Source organism: Mixophyes fleayi, chromosome 1 (genome assembly GCF_038048845.1).
Source record: "Mixophyes fleayi isolate aMixFle1 chromosome 1, aMixFle1.hap1, whole genome shotgun sequence".
Lineage (NCBI taxonomy): Eukaryota > Metazoa > Chordata > Amphibia > Anura > Limnodynastidae > Mixophyes > Mixophyes fleayi.
In genome coordinates, this window is record NC_134402.1 from 386,681,380 (window position 1) to 386,695,362 (window position 13,983).

The 13,983-nt window shown below is 41.2% G+C and overlaps 1 protein-coding gene and 1 pseudogene across 1 annotated transcript in view; both read right to left on the reverse strand.

Annotated features, from left to right (window-relative positions):
- The window catches only part of LOC142097997 (uncharacterized), a 1,069,021-nt gene that overhangs the window by 695,985 nt on the left and 359,053 nt on the right, over positions 1-13,983 (reverse strand). The gene's annotated exons all lie outside the window — the stretch shown is intronic.
- Positions 4,025-5,735, reverse strand: LOC142158653 (fructose-bisphosphate aldolase C-like; annotated as a pseudogene).

The window sequence follows — 13,983 nt, forward strand, 5'->3', positions numbered from 1 at the left end:
TTTAACCCCTTTGACATGCTGCTTTCCCGTTTTTTAACCCCTCTGTGCTCCCCCTCATTTTTTAACCCCTCTGACATGCTGCTTCCCCGTTTTTAACCCCTTTGACATGCTGCTTTCCCGTTTTTTAACCCCTCTGTGCCCCCCCTTATTTTTTAACCCCTCTGTCATGCTGCCCCCCCGTTTTTTAACCCCTTTGTGCCCCCTCATTTTTTAACCCCTCTGTCATGCTGCCCCCCCGTTTTTTAACCCTTGTGCTCCCCCTCATTTTTTAACCCCTCTGTCATGCTGCCCCCCCCCCCCCCCCGTTTTTTAACCCCTCTGTGCCCCCCTCGTTTTCCTCCCTTCACTTACCTTTTCTCCTCTCTTGGTCTTCTCTGCTGCTCTGTGCTCCATTGCTCCAGACTGACTGAATGCTGGGCATGACATGATGACATCACACCCAGCATTCAGACAGTCTGAATAGAGCACAGAGCAGCAGAGAGGAGGGATGCCGGCTCCGCGATCAGGTGAGTATGTTTTTTTTTTTTTTTAAACTAGCCTGCTCCCCCCACCAACGACCGAGCCCCCCCCCCCACCCCCCCGCCAAAAAAAAAAAAAAAAGGAAAGGAAAAAAAACGTTTGGAAAAAAAAAATTAAAAAAAATCAGCAGCGCAAGGGCCCGGGCCGGGCCCCCTGACATGCCGGGCCCGGGTAATTAGTACCCGCTCCCCCCCCCTCTCGGCGGCCCTGCCAATCACCAATAATTTTTTTAATCCCACAAAATTTTTTTATAGCACTCACATTGCATCCATGTATTTCTTTAAAATGAGCAGACAGGGAATGTTGTTCATATCCCTTCCTGATGTTCCTGACATGCTCTCCCCATCTTTCTTTTAGCTTTCTCCCCGTCCTCCCTATATACTGGATCCCACAGGTGCATTCCACTAAGTACACACAGTTCTTAGTATTACAGGTTATCATTTCCTCAATTCTATGTATATATCCATTTAAATGGGATTGAACTTCTAACATTTTGGCAGAATGACATTTAATGTTTCTACAAACCAAGCAGGTTCCACATCTAAAAAAACCTTTTATATTTTTTACGTTCTCAGTTGGTAGCTGGGCAGTGGCCGTGTGAGGTAAACTCAGTGTCTGCCACACAGCATGTGCCTGACTTCATTGGTGTCACCCAAAGCCCGGTGCCCTCTGCAGCTGCCTAAAACTGCCTAATGGTAACGCTGGGCCTGTATGAAATAGATATTAGATAGATAGATAGATAGATAGAAAAATAATACATTGCCAGGAACCAAAGCACCACTTGTGTAGGGGCCCAGCGATGCATATTTTCTTCTTGTGGGCATGTGTTCAGGGCAGCCATCGGGGGATACTGGTGTATGGGGCCCGGCTTCACCAGGGGGCCCACTGGACCATGCTGCAATGTCCTCCCTGGCTTCCCCGCTGCTGCTGTGAGCCTGGCAGTGACAGGAAGCTGTCAAACACTATCATTCATCTCCGAATGGATTTTGACAGCTGCCAGTCTCACAACAGTAGTGGGGACACCGGGGCAGCAATCGGAAATGTACTGCAGGGGAAAGATAGCTCCGCCTATGTGATCTTGTGATCCCCCCCCTCTCCCTGTCAGTTGACGGTATGATCTCACATCACACTAATCATCCCATCGCTGCTGTAGGAAGAGGGAAGGCTCTGCTATCAAGAAAGAGGGGCTGCAGCAGTCAACAACTTTTTCATTCTGGATTGTGTAAGTACTTTTCTTTTACTTTTTTTTTTCTTCTTCCCATTTCACTATAGTTTATTTTTCTTTATTTGGTACATCATTTGCATACAGAGAAACAACACTATTTTCACAATATGCACAGCAACAAGTTAATCAGTTTCTGCTCTACCAAGATCCATCCATGTAATGTATGTGTCACTCACCGGACTGTGAGTGCTACTTCTCGTGTGTTTAGGAACCGTGGCCGTCCACCATCCTGAGGGTCTGCGCATGTGCAGCCCTTTCAAACCTTCAGTACCTGTTCCTTTTAGTTAATTGGCTGATCAGGCAACACTCCCTATTTAGAGCACCTGTGGTCAATACCTAGTTGCCTGATCTTGGAGTCTCATTCCCCATGAGCCTCTGAAGGTGTTCCTGTGTTTCCTCGTGTATTCAGCTCCTGCTGATTCCTGTTGTTCGTTTGTGGTTTCCAGACCACTTCAACTCTCCTGTGTTCATCGTGACTGCACCAGCTGATTCCTATCCGCTGCCACCGTTGCTTCTACAGAGTTCCTGCTCACTTCAACTCTCCTGTGTTCATCGTGACTGCACCAGCTGATTCCTATCTGCTGCCTCCGTGCTTCTACAGTTTCCTAACCACTTCAACTCTCCCGTGTTCATCGTGACTGCACCAGCTGATTCCTATCCGCTGCCTCCGTGTTTCTTCAGAGTCCTGCTCATCGCAACTCTCCAGTGCTGTCTCAGTGCTTCTACAGTGCTCCTGCTTGTGTCAACTCGCCTGTCTGCATCGGGTCAACGCTCCGCTGCTTTCATCTCAGCTAGACCCCCTCAACTCTCCCGTGTTCTCCAGGTGTTCAGTTCTATTTACTACTGCTTCCTGAGTATTGTTTAAATCCTTGCTGGTCTACCCACCGTGCGCTGCACCTACTTGGTTATCGCTTCCACCCTCCTAGGACTTCTCATCCTGCCGGCCTCCAGCCGTTCAGGTATCCCTGCACCTCTCTCTGACAGCCTGCTCCTGAACCACGGTATGCATACTTCTCATTGACTGTGCTGGCGTATTGCATATCTAGCTGGACTGAGTTTTTCTCCTCCGGAGTTTCCTATCCACTGAGACTATTGCTATCATTTGACTGTGTTTCCTTTTAGCCTGGATAGTTCTTGTGACTTTGTATATTTGTGCAGTGCTGCTCAGTTATTATTATTTTGTGCATATCATCGTGGGATCAAGTTCAGTGTGCCTGTGTATACTCTGCATTGCATTCATCTCCTCTTGCTCCTCCTCACATATATATTTCAGTGGTACAACTTGCTAGAGGCAGACCACTGATCCCTGTTTCCTGTGTCACCAGTTTCCAGTATCCTTTCACATAGCAGTGGTACAACTTGCTAACGCAGACCACTGACTCCCCGGATACCTTCACCTGGATTCCATTCCTGCACCCAGACAGCGGTACAACTTGCTTTACGCAGACCGCTGACTCTCATCACCTCCTTGTTATTCCTGGACATTCCTCTTCACTATAGCAGTGGTACAACTTACTATACGCAGACCACTGACTACACTCACGTTTCCTTGTCCATCCAGTTCCTTGTGTACAGTTATCTACCTATTACCAGTGCTGCTAGTCATAGACTTTCCTCGAGCATTCTCTTACCATCTGCTGTCTCCTGTTCCGTGATCACCCCGCTACCAGAGTACCATATTACCAACTATACTGCTCTGGTAAGTCCATCATCTGGTGATACCTGGGTAAAGACTCCTAGTGCCCGTGACAGTATGGCATGAATTGGTAGCATGCAACCACTCAATCTATAGATGTACCAGAAAGTGCAAGACCTTTCACAGAACAGTGCCTGAGGTAAGTGTCATGGGTCACTGGACAAAATATGACAGGGTATAGGATAGTGCTTGTTATTGTGCAGGTGACAGACATTAGTTAGATTGTACTACAATCAGTTAAGCAACTTATCCAAATGTCCTTGGAAATATCTTTCCTTCGACTGACTATCAGAGTCATTTGTATCCATTATAAATTAGATAGCATGTTGTAAAGAGATAATGTCACATTTTTCTTTTTACTCTAAACATTGGGCCCGCCAGAGGAGGAGATCCTTAGAAATAAGAGATCTAGTAGGAACACATGACTGAGTACACTACACTGCAAGACATGTGCTGGATCCCATCCTTGCACCCAAGATCCACCAGCATCACAGCACAAGCTGCAGATGGTCCATACTGGTAGTGTAAGGTTATGAGAAGCTGGGTGGGAAATGGCTGCAGGGGATGTCCACGTAAAGTGCTGCTTGTAGGACGAAAGAAGCAGAGTGGAGAGGTTCTGCAGGTCAGTGCTCGCTGGATTACCGAGCTCTGTAGGCATGATTGGCAACATATAGAGACTGGCCAGCTGCCCCAGATTCATTACCACTGTGCTCATACTTTCCACAGGCTGCAAGCCCATTGGACTCTACCCGTTTCAAGAACTCCTCAGAAGCAGCACTTTAATTTTCCTTCTTCCTGCGCCAAGCATTTAGAGCAGAGGCCCATAAGAGAAAGTGAGAGCTCAAGGTCTTGCCAGGGGACAGTTGTTGATTGCATTCAGGTTAATAGTAGCTTCCTCCTCATTTTGTCCACCAAACAGGAAAGTAATTCCTGTGACGGCAGGGGGTACAATTCGACAAAGGACAGTTACAGTTGCCATAGCGATCTACCCAGCAGTATATTTGTTTGGGCAAGCATGACCAGCAAGTTACCATGTTAGGTTTCAGTAGCGTTCCCTCCAAGTACAGAAGATGAACACTTAGAGCCTTGTACACAGCAGCAAGAACCTTCTCAGTGACATACTGACAGCGTTTCAGGTCATGGTCTCCATCAGGAAGGATCTCTGGCTCAATACCATTCTGTTGGCAGATGCTGGCATAGCGAGCGAGTACATTGCATTTTCCATGATAGCCATGGAAGAGCGGGTGTGCTTACTAATCTTTAGTACACATCTCCACTTTGCAAGGTCAGCACCACCTTTATTCCGCGGGGGTGGGGGGGAAGGGGTTGCGGCGGTAGGGGGGTCCTACCTGTTTCATTTGTACTGGGCCCCACAATTTCTGATGGCAGCCCTGGATGTGGTGCCTGCCCCCAATTCACATGTGCCTCTCAGAAGAGGTCTTTTGAGAGCAGAGTGATGGTCTCAGAGCGGAGCTGAAGCTTCAGAAGGGGGCCAGCCCAGCATTGTTGAGCCCCATTCACCTTACTCCTGGATGCTGCATCATGCTTTTATATGTTCGCAGAATTCCATATATATAGGAAGTGCAGTATCTCATATATAAGTAACAGAGACTCAGTTTATTCTATAATGCTGATGAGTCCTCTCATATTGGCCTGAGTGTCTGAATGTGAGAGTGTACAGATGAAGCTCACTTCATTTCAATGGTGCTTTTGAGCGCCAGTTCCACTGTACGCCGATTGAGCTTATCCCTGTGCATTGCCAATGATGTTGAGTGGAGTGGGTCCGGCTATTGCAGCGTGATCCAGTATGCCTACCACGTTTTGTAGGTTGCCCAGTTTTTATTCCTAAAATGTTCTACTTGTATAATGTTGTACAAGATCAAATGCTTACTTGAGGGGTCTATTTAGCAAGTGGTGAGAAGTCAAAATGCCTTTGTCAATACTGGCAAAGGGTAACTTTTTGTTATTTAGCAAAGGGTTAACACTGAAGAAATCAGAGATTTTTGCGGCCTTTACCTTACTACTGGAGCTACTACTTACTACTTACCTACTACTTTACCTTACTCTGTCCCATAGACTTCTATGGGGTTAGTAGCATTAGTCAATTTATAAAGCTTTGCTTTTTGCAGCTTGTCGTTTACAATGGGATCCAGCTGAAGCCTCTCTGGCTTTGCTTGTTCCCTCACAGGTAAAAAGCGCTATGATATACGTATTTATTTCCTCCGTTGACAGCGATAAGCTGCTGGTCAGTCTGAAGACTTCTTTGTAGATGAGGGAGGTCTTCACCAGGCTCATAGAGTAACCCTGATACGGTAAATAGCAGCAGCACTTAATTATGTATCGCTGCATTTCACATAATGAACCACGTAGGGTGGCCTCCTATATGCTGTCTTCATACTGTGTATCTGGACTGTTTACTTGTTTGAGTGTTGGGCTTCTGGTGACATCACTTCCAGCCCGGACCCGGCACGATACTCCATGTATAACATTCTGCATTATCCAGTGTGGTTCCAGATAAGCCTCATATTTTCTACCTTAATGTCAGCTTTAACTCTATAACTGGATTTTGGTATAAAGTGCAAAAAATCAAGCAGGCATAAGGGGAATCTAAAAGGAACCTGTACAGATCAGCTATGTCTGATATTACCCATTGTACACAGTTTACTTACAACATTTTCTATATTATATGATGGTTTGAAATACTATACCATGAGCACTCTCCGGCTGTTTATTTTGTCATATTTCAGATTGCTCCTTTTGTGGTGGAGGGGATTCATCATCATAAACATTTATATAGCGCCAGCAAATATTTTACACAGGGCTAAATCAGATTTTTTTTCATTTACTCTATAATAGTCAAATATTTAATTTGATGAACAAAAGTATTTTCCTTCATAATGCAATACATTCGTTAGTGTTGCCTTTTTCATCAGTTCACCTTAAAGCCACAAGATGGCAGTAGTACTCAAGAGTTAGCATGTCCTTTCAGTTGTAAAATCAACTGCACATTGTTGAAGTAGTCCATTCTCACTCATTTTATAGTGAAAGCTAAAATTCTGGAAATTAATGGCTTAGAGTGTTGTGACTTAGACAATAGATTAATAGACTTGATTTTGACAGGGGGAATTCCAAGTTTTCCATTCACTAAAGTATTTGTATTCTATGCACACAAATAAAATACTACATACACCATATGTCTGGTGGAGATGGGTGATTCTGGACACTTGTAATATACCCTGTGTTTGTTAACTGAGTAGACAGGGAACTGGAATAAAAAATGTGACATTTATTGTCAAGGCAATCTGGAGGTTTTGTGTACCATTTTTATACAAGCTCTGTTAATGGAATGAAGTGCCTAAAATGACAGTGACAAACATGAGCCTATGTCTACGGCAGTGATTTTTGGAGACACCTAGGGCTAGATTTACTAAGCTGCGAGTTTGAAAAAGTGGGGATGTTGCCTATAGCAACCAATCAGATTCTAGCTTTCATTTATTTAGTGCTTTCTACAAAATGACAGCTAGAATCTGATTGGTTGCTATAGGCAACATCCCCACTTTTTCAAACCCGCAGCTTAGTAAATCTAGCCCCTAGAGCTTAAAGGGAGTGCTAAACATCAAGCAACATTTCCCTGTTACTTATTCGTCATCCAGTATGTGGAGCTCTATCTTATTGGACTAATGGGTTCTTACTGCTTAATTTAACCACATGTTGCTCTTGCTTAATAAAGTGACCTACTGATCTGTTTATGGCTGCTGAGGCCGTAGCATAAGACAACAAGTAGCCTATTTATGCTTGGGATCTCTGGTAACTCGAGCATCTGCAAACTCCCAGGCCTGTCCATTGGCCCAGGCTTCCATATGTAGGGTTATGGGCACTGCCATAGTAGTGTTGAGTATTGTAGGTGTGGATTATCACCCAACAAGCTGGTTGATCAGGAACTACTCTTATGGCCACTATGTTGGGCATCTGAGTGACCGCAACTAATGTGTCTGGATTGAATCTGCATTGGAGGCTTAGACTCAGCAACACAGAATCCTAATGTGCAAGGAAAGCTATAAAGTCCTTACACTGGTAGGAGAGCCAGACAATCCTCTCCCATCACAGAATAGGTCATGGAATCCCCATTATACAGGACCACTGGGGCGGCAAAGTTGGCAGACCAGGCCAGGCTGCGGGTCTTCCTCTTATAGTGTGAATGAGCCAACCTAGTGCTAGTACCCACTGTAGTAGCGACCCCATTCTTATTGCCCCCCTGTTTTAGTGGAAACCAGCCCAGGCTCTAAAGGCAGAATGTAGTTTGTCAAATGACTCATTTAAAGAGTTCTGTGATAACAGATAGATATTAGGACCACCTCATACAACCAGAAAAATAATGTACAGTTACCATGAGAAAGCTGAGAAAATATACAGGGTGTGAGAGATGCATGACTCACTACTTCTCTCTCACTAACTGTTCTGAAGTAATACAAGTCTGGATTCCTATTAAGATCCCTCCAAAGATAAATAAAATAATATAGTTAACATAAACAATTATTCATGTATGTATAATAATGTTGATTTAGTAATGCTGCTTATTAATTCTCCAACAGTGTTGATGTTCATGGGAATGTTGCAGCAGTTTACAAAAATCCCCAATATAACATTGAAAGTTGGCTTATTGCTTTGTCTTGTGACAGGACGCACAACTTTTAGTGTTACTTTGTATATCAGATGCTATTGTTGGGTGAAACTTAAGGTAATATTAAAAAAAATCAATTGCTGTGTTTCGATTTGTTTCATTGCTTCCCAATCTGATATGACAATTACTCAAAAATGTAAACTACATGTTAATAAGTAAATGTACTGCTCTACGTGGTCTAATTATTTTAATTTAGATGTATCTCCTACAATCATAGGAATAAAACATAATAAAATAGTCCAAAACTAAGTATAAAGGGGCACTAGATTTTCAGACAGAAAACAGCCAGATAATACATTGTATACGGAATTGAAACAGCCAGAGTACACATTGTATAGAGGATTGAAACAGTCAGAGAACACTTTTTTTTTTATAGGGAATTAAAACAGCCAGAGAACACATTATATAGGGAATTGAAATAACCAGAGCACACATTGTATAGGGGATTGAAACAGTCAGAAAACACATTGTATAGGGAATTGAAACAGCTAGAGAACACATTATATAGTGGCTTGAAACAGTCAGAGAACACATTGTATAGGGGATTGAAACAGTCAGAGAACACATTGTTTAGGGGATTGAAACAGCCAGAGAACACATTATATAGGGGATTGAAACAGCCAGAGAATACATTATATAGTGGATGAAACAGTCAGAGGATACATTGTATAGGGAATTGAAACAGTCAGAGAACACATTGTTTTGGAAATTGAAACAACCACAGAACACATTGTAACAGTCAGAAAACACAATGTATAGATGATTGTAACAGTCAGAGAACACATTGTATTGAAGATTGTAACAGTCAGAGAACACACTGTATAGGGAATTGAAACAGCCAGAGAATACATTGTATAGGAGATTGAAACAGCCAGAGAACACATTGTATAGGGAATTGAAAAAGCCAAAGACCACATTACATTTCACATATTACATTTGTGATACCATGATACCATTTACACACTAATAAAATCTAATTTCTATTTTCTTAAATGTCTGGATTAATGTGGACTATTTTAAATCAGCTGAAAATTATTACTTAGTTCTTTAACCAGAATTAAATGTTGGCGAACAGCATGATATCTATATATATGTAAAGCTAACGTTGCTCCTCACCATTATATGTGTGTGGTGAAACACTAGATGGCAGAAAAGAGCTATAACACAACAGATAACTGTACTGAAATGCATTTGACGTAACTATATTTATAAATACACACACAAAACACACAAACAAATTTGGTAAAATGTTTACAAATTACTCTTTTGTGTACTTGACTATTCCTATACTAGATTTTTCTAATTTCTTGGGCTTATTTTGTTTGGTTTATTTAGGTTTTTGAGGTGGCAGTTACCATTTATAACAACCTTTGCTATTTCAAATTGCCTTGATTTTCTAGCCATTCATTTTATTTGCACTTAGTGTTAAATTAATAGGAATATACTAATTAAGTTGAGCAACAATGTGTAACTGTGAAACCACCTAAAAGGCAAATGTCTGCGCTGTGGGAGTAACTGCGCAGCAAGAAGCAGCAAAAAGACGAAGGGCGGACTAAGACTGATGACCAAGGAGAACGCAAACATTATCGTGATTGTCATGCAAATATGACCCCTCAGCATATTGCCCATCAAAACACTCAAAGAGCGAACAGGACAGAGGTAATATCACGTCAACGCCTACAAGGTCAGTGAACAAGATTCTACGCCATTCTTGATGTCGGTAACTTTGATGAAACAAATATTAATGCTCATAACTGTGGTCCCAAGAACAGTATTTGTGAATTTACCCACGCTAAGCATTTTGCGGCTGAGCAGCCATCTGACAAACTGTTCAATCAATGCTGCCACAAGGGTAAAGCCAAACTGGGTGCAGAAGGATCCAACATGTTCTTACTCTTATTTTTTTCTGTCATTTTGACGGGCTTTTAACTAGTAATAAATAAAGCCTCTTGTCAATAACCAATCAACTAGTCATCTATTCCTGAAATTGTGCCACCCAAGTCCACCCAGTTTACATTCCTGGCATCATTTCACATCTCTGTGCTGTGCTTGTCTGTTGTGAGAATCTCTGATGTGCAGTGCATGATTAGCTGCTGATAAGGGATTTTATCTTTATTTGATATGTTCTTTTAAGACTGGAAAATGACCATTTGACTTTAATATGGCGCTAGTAATAAGTAATTCATCTTAAAAGAAAACACCACACAGCATCTTTTGACAATTGATATCCTAGTTCATAATGAGATAATCCGCATATTAATGCTATTACCTTTTCTGCTGCTTTCTGGGATACAACTAAGCATATGATAAACTTGTTACTAACCTATCTACTGGTGAGATGGAAATATCAGAATAAAGTAGTCACAACTGCCTGACTCACTACAAGCTTGGCAGGCAGCCAAGACTACTGTTAGTTTACCACTTTGCTGCAACAATGTTTGCAACAATGTTTCTGCTATCTTCAAAACAGTTAAACCTTAGTGTTACAGGGAAGCTGACAAATGTAACTTTTAGGAGAAACATAATACAAATCATTATCAAGATATAAATAAAAAAAAGATATGTGAAAGTATTCTACAACCAGATACCAAATGTCACATTTTGCGATTATTTTTTTCATAATCTATCAAGCCCTTACATTAAAATGTGGATGAAGTGCTATGCCAGTTATATTTAAATAATAAGTTGATTAGTCAAAATATTAATTCCCTTTTCAGGGTTGAAGAGTGATACAAATGGTTGATGACCAGATACTAATGTGAACTTAATTAATAACCCCAAAACCACAAAAATACCACAACATTTAATAAATAGTCCCATCACCCCACTTTAAATGAATAGGCACTACCATGACCACATTTTTAAATGTAAGTCTCCCCACCATTAAATAAACTGAATGAATATCTCCTACCTCACCATTAAATTACATAGCATTATAGTAACAGACTTGTTCATGTTCTTCTCTCTATTTCTATCTTCTGTTCTATCCTCTCTATGCATCTTCCAGTCGGTGCAGCGTTGGAGAGGCAGACTCTTCTGTCTGCCTCTCTTGTTTCCTGGGAGTGGGGGGGGGCATGCAGGTCATGTGGTGAGCACCCCACATGCAATTGAACGGAGGAGGAGGAGACGGCACATGCTTTAGATGAGGTTGGAGAAATACAGATGTACAGATCCGTTCTTCTGTAGATCCTGCCACACAAAGTACATTGTCTCGTGTCACGCACAGCATCACAGGAGTAATATGTAAAACAAATTAAAAAGATGCCGGAGCCAGGCAAGTTGGGCCCTTTAGTCTTCCGGTGCTCCTTACACCTGTACCACCCTGATGGTGACTTGGAGTACTTTATCAAAAATGATCATTCTTTTTGTGTCTAAGAATGTTTTTTCACAGTCTTTAGTGCACTTTCAATGTGTATTTTTCTGTAGTAGGGCATTTAGTGGGTGCAGTACTGCTATATCTGGCAAGAACTTGTGGCAATAATTCACTAGGCCCAAGTAAGGTCTCGGTTGTGACACAGACTGAGGACCAGGCACTTGCAGCACTGCCTCAATTTTAGCAGTTGACTTGTGCAGGCCCTTCCTATCGATTACAGAGGTGATCTGGCGCTTAAAAATGTTACTGATGTGTGCACTTGTAGTGTACAGACTATAGGAGACATAAATTAACCTGTTAGCATGATTATAGATCTAGCCAGGTAATAACTAGTAAGCTGCAAATAATGAAAAAGAATTGACATTTAATACAAAATCTTCATTAAAACACATAAAACCTGCTAAAATAAAGCAACACATATTAAATGGTGTAACACCAAATGAATTGCAAATGTATCAAGCTGAGGGTTTTCCGGCGAGATTGAAAAGTGGAGATGTTGCCTATAGCAACCAATCAGATTCTAGCTGTCGTTTTGTAGAATGTACTAAATAAATGTTAGCTAGAATCTGATTGGTTTTTCAAATCCGCTGGAAAACTCTCAGCTTGACCCCCATATCTGCCTCTTATCGGAAAAAGCAATCCTGCGAAATGAGTCAATATATATACAGTTCTTTGTTCCGGGGTTTGGAAAAAGGAGTATGAGATTTAAAATCACTAGTTCCATTGAACTGAAAACTCGCTGTTTGTTGAATTAAATCGTGCGTTGTTGTTCAGCAAAAATGAAGGTAAACCGACAGAACAGGAGATGTGGATGTAAGTAGTAAAGTCTCGGAGTGCATCCCACAAGTAGTTCCTGTGTCGTTGAAATGGGCATGCACTGACGTGTTTTGTCACTAGACTGTGATTTTTTCAAAGGGTAGGGTCTAATGAATCGGCTTGTGTATATATGTGAAAAGTCCCGGTCACATGTCTAAGTATATATCTGTTGACTGTGTATAATCCCATCACAAACTGTGCTATGATTTTGTTGATGATAAACATCCTCACTGATGTTTTTCTTGGATGTCTGAACATGAATAAAATATTGTGTTAAATGGCAAAGTAGCTTCAGTCATTATTTGGTGCCATTGCTGTCTTGCATTCTGTTTACAATCATTTGTACAAAGAGTGTACACAGAGTTTACATCAAATACATATTATGACAGAGCATATAAACACAAATACTCATATGAAAACTCTAGGGGATTGAAAAGTAATAACTAACTTTTATTTGGCTAGGAATATGCATATAGAGGGAAATTGATTAACAAGCTATTGGAACTGAATCCCCTCTTGGTTATCACTTATATTTAATGGATTAATTAACTACTTGATTATTGAAGTATTTAAATACTAGCTTATTTGGATGTTTAAATATTTAAATATGGGCCAGTTTCCATAAACGATCGATCCCATTAACTCTGTTGCACTAATAGTGCCCACCACATCATCATTAGTAGTAGATAGCACTGATGAGCTAATGTGGATATATCAATCACTGAATTCAATAAATAGACCTTTTATAATGGTAAGTATTGGAAATTGATACTAAAACAAATTTCTACGCTGTTGTAATGTGCATAAAATTGACAGAGTGCCTATATGCAACTCCAAATAGGTGGAATGGACTGAAGATCATAAAGTCCTGATTTTTCCACCCCAGGGGCCTGATTCATTAAGGATCTTAAATTAAGAAGTTTCTTATTTCAGTCTCCTGGACAAAACCATGTTATAATGCAAGGGTTGCAAATTAGTTTTCTGTTTTGCACATAAGTTACATACTGACTATTTTTTCATGTAGCACACAAATATCATCTTTACATTTCAGTGTACAAATAAGCTATCAAGTATTTGTGTGCTACATGACAAAACAGTCAGTATTTAACTTATGTGCAAAACAGAACACTCATTTGCACCCTTTTGCATTGTAACATGGTTTAGTCCAGGAGACTGAAATAAGAAACTTCTTAATTTAAGACCCTTAATGAATCAGGCCCCAGGTGTTTATCCAAGGCTTACAGCACTAGGTAGTCTCAGGTCTTACCAGGCTTGATACTTACATAGCCCAACCCTGTTATTGCTTCCAAGTTCAAATGCGGTTGGGCTTATTCCAGGTGGTATGGCCGTAAGCCAATGGGTCCTTCCTATCGATTACGTGCCCACAATAGCAAATCCTCTCTTTGAAGAATTTACATTTGTCTTTGTTTAGTCTCTTTCTAATTGTTTAAATGGTCCTCGTCATCTTTGCCTGTTATTATTATGTTGTTGATGTAACACTGTGAGCCTGATAGTCCTTGCAGAACTTGATCCATTGCTCTTTGCCATAGAGCTGGGGCAGAAGTGGTTATGTTGGAATAAGCCTTTATGTGTATTGATAGTCAGGTATTTCTTGGCCGTTTCGTTTATTTCCATTTGTAAGTACGCTTGAGCTAGGTCAGTTTTAGAGTAAC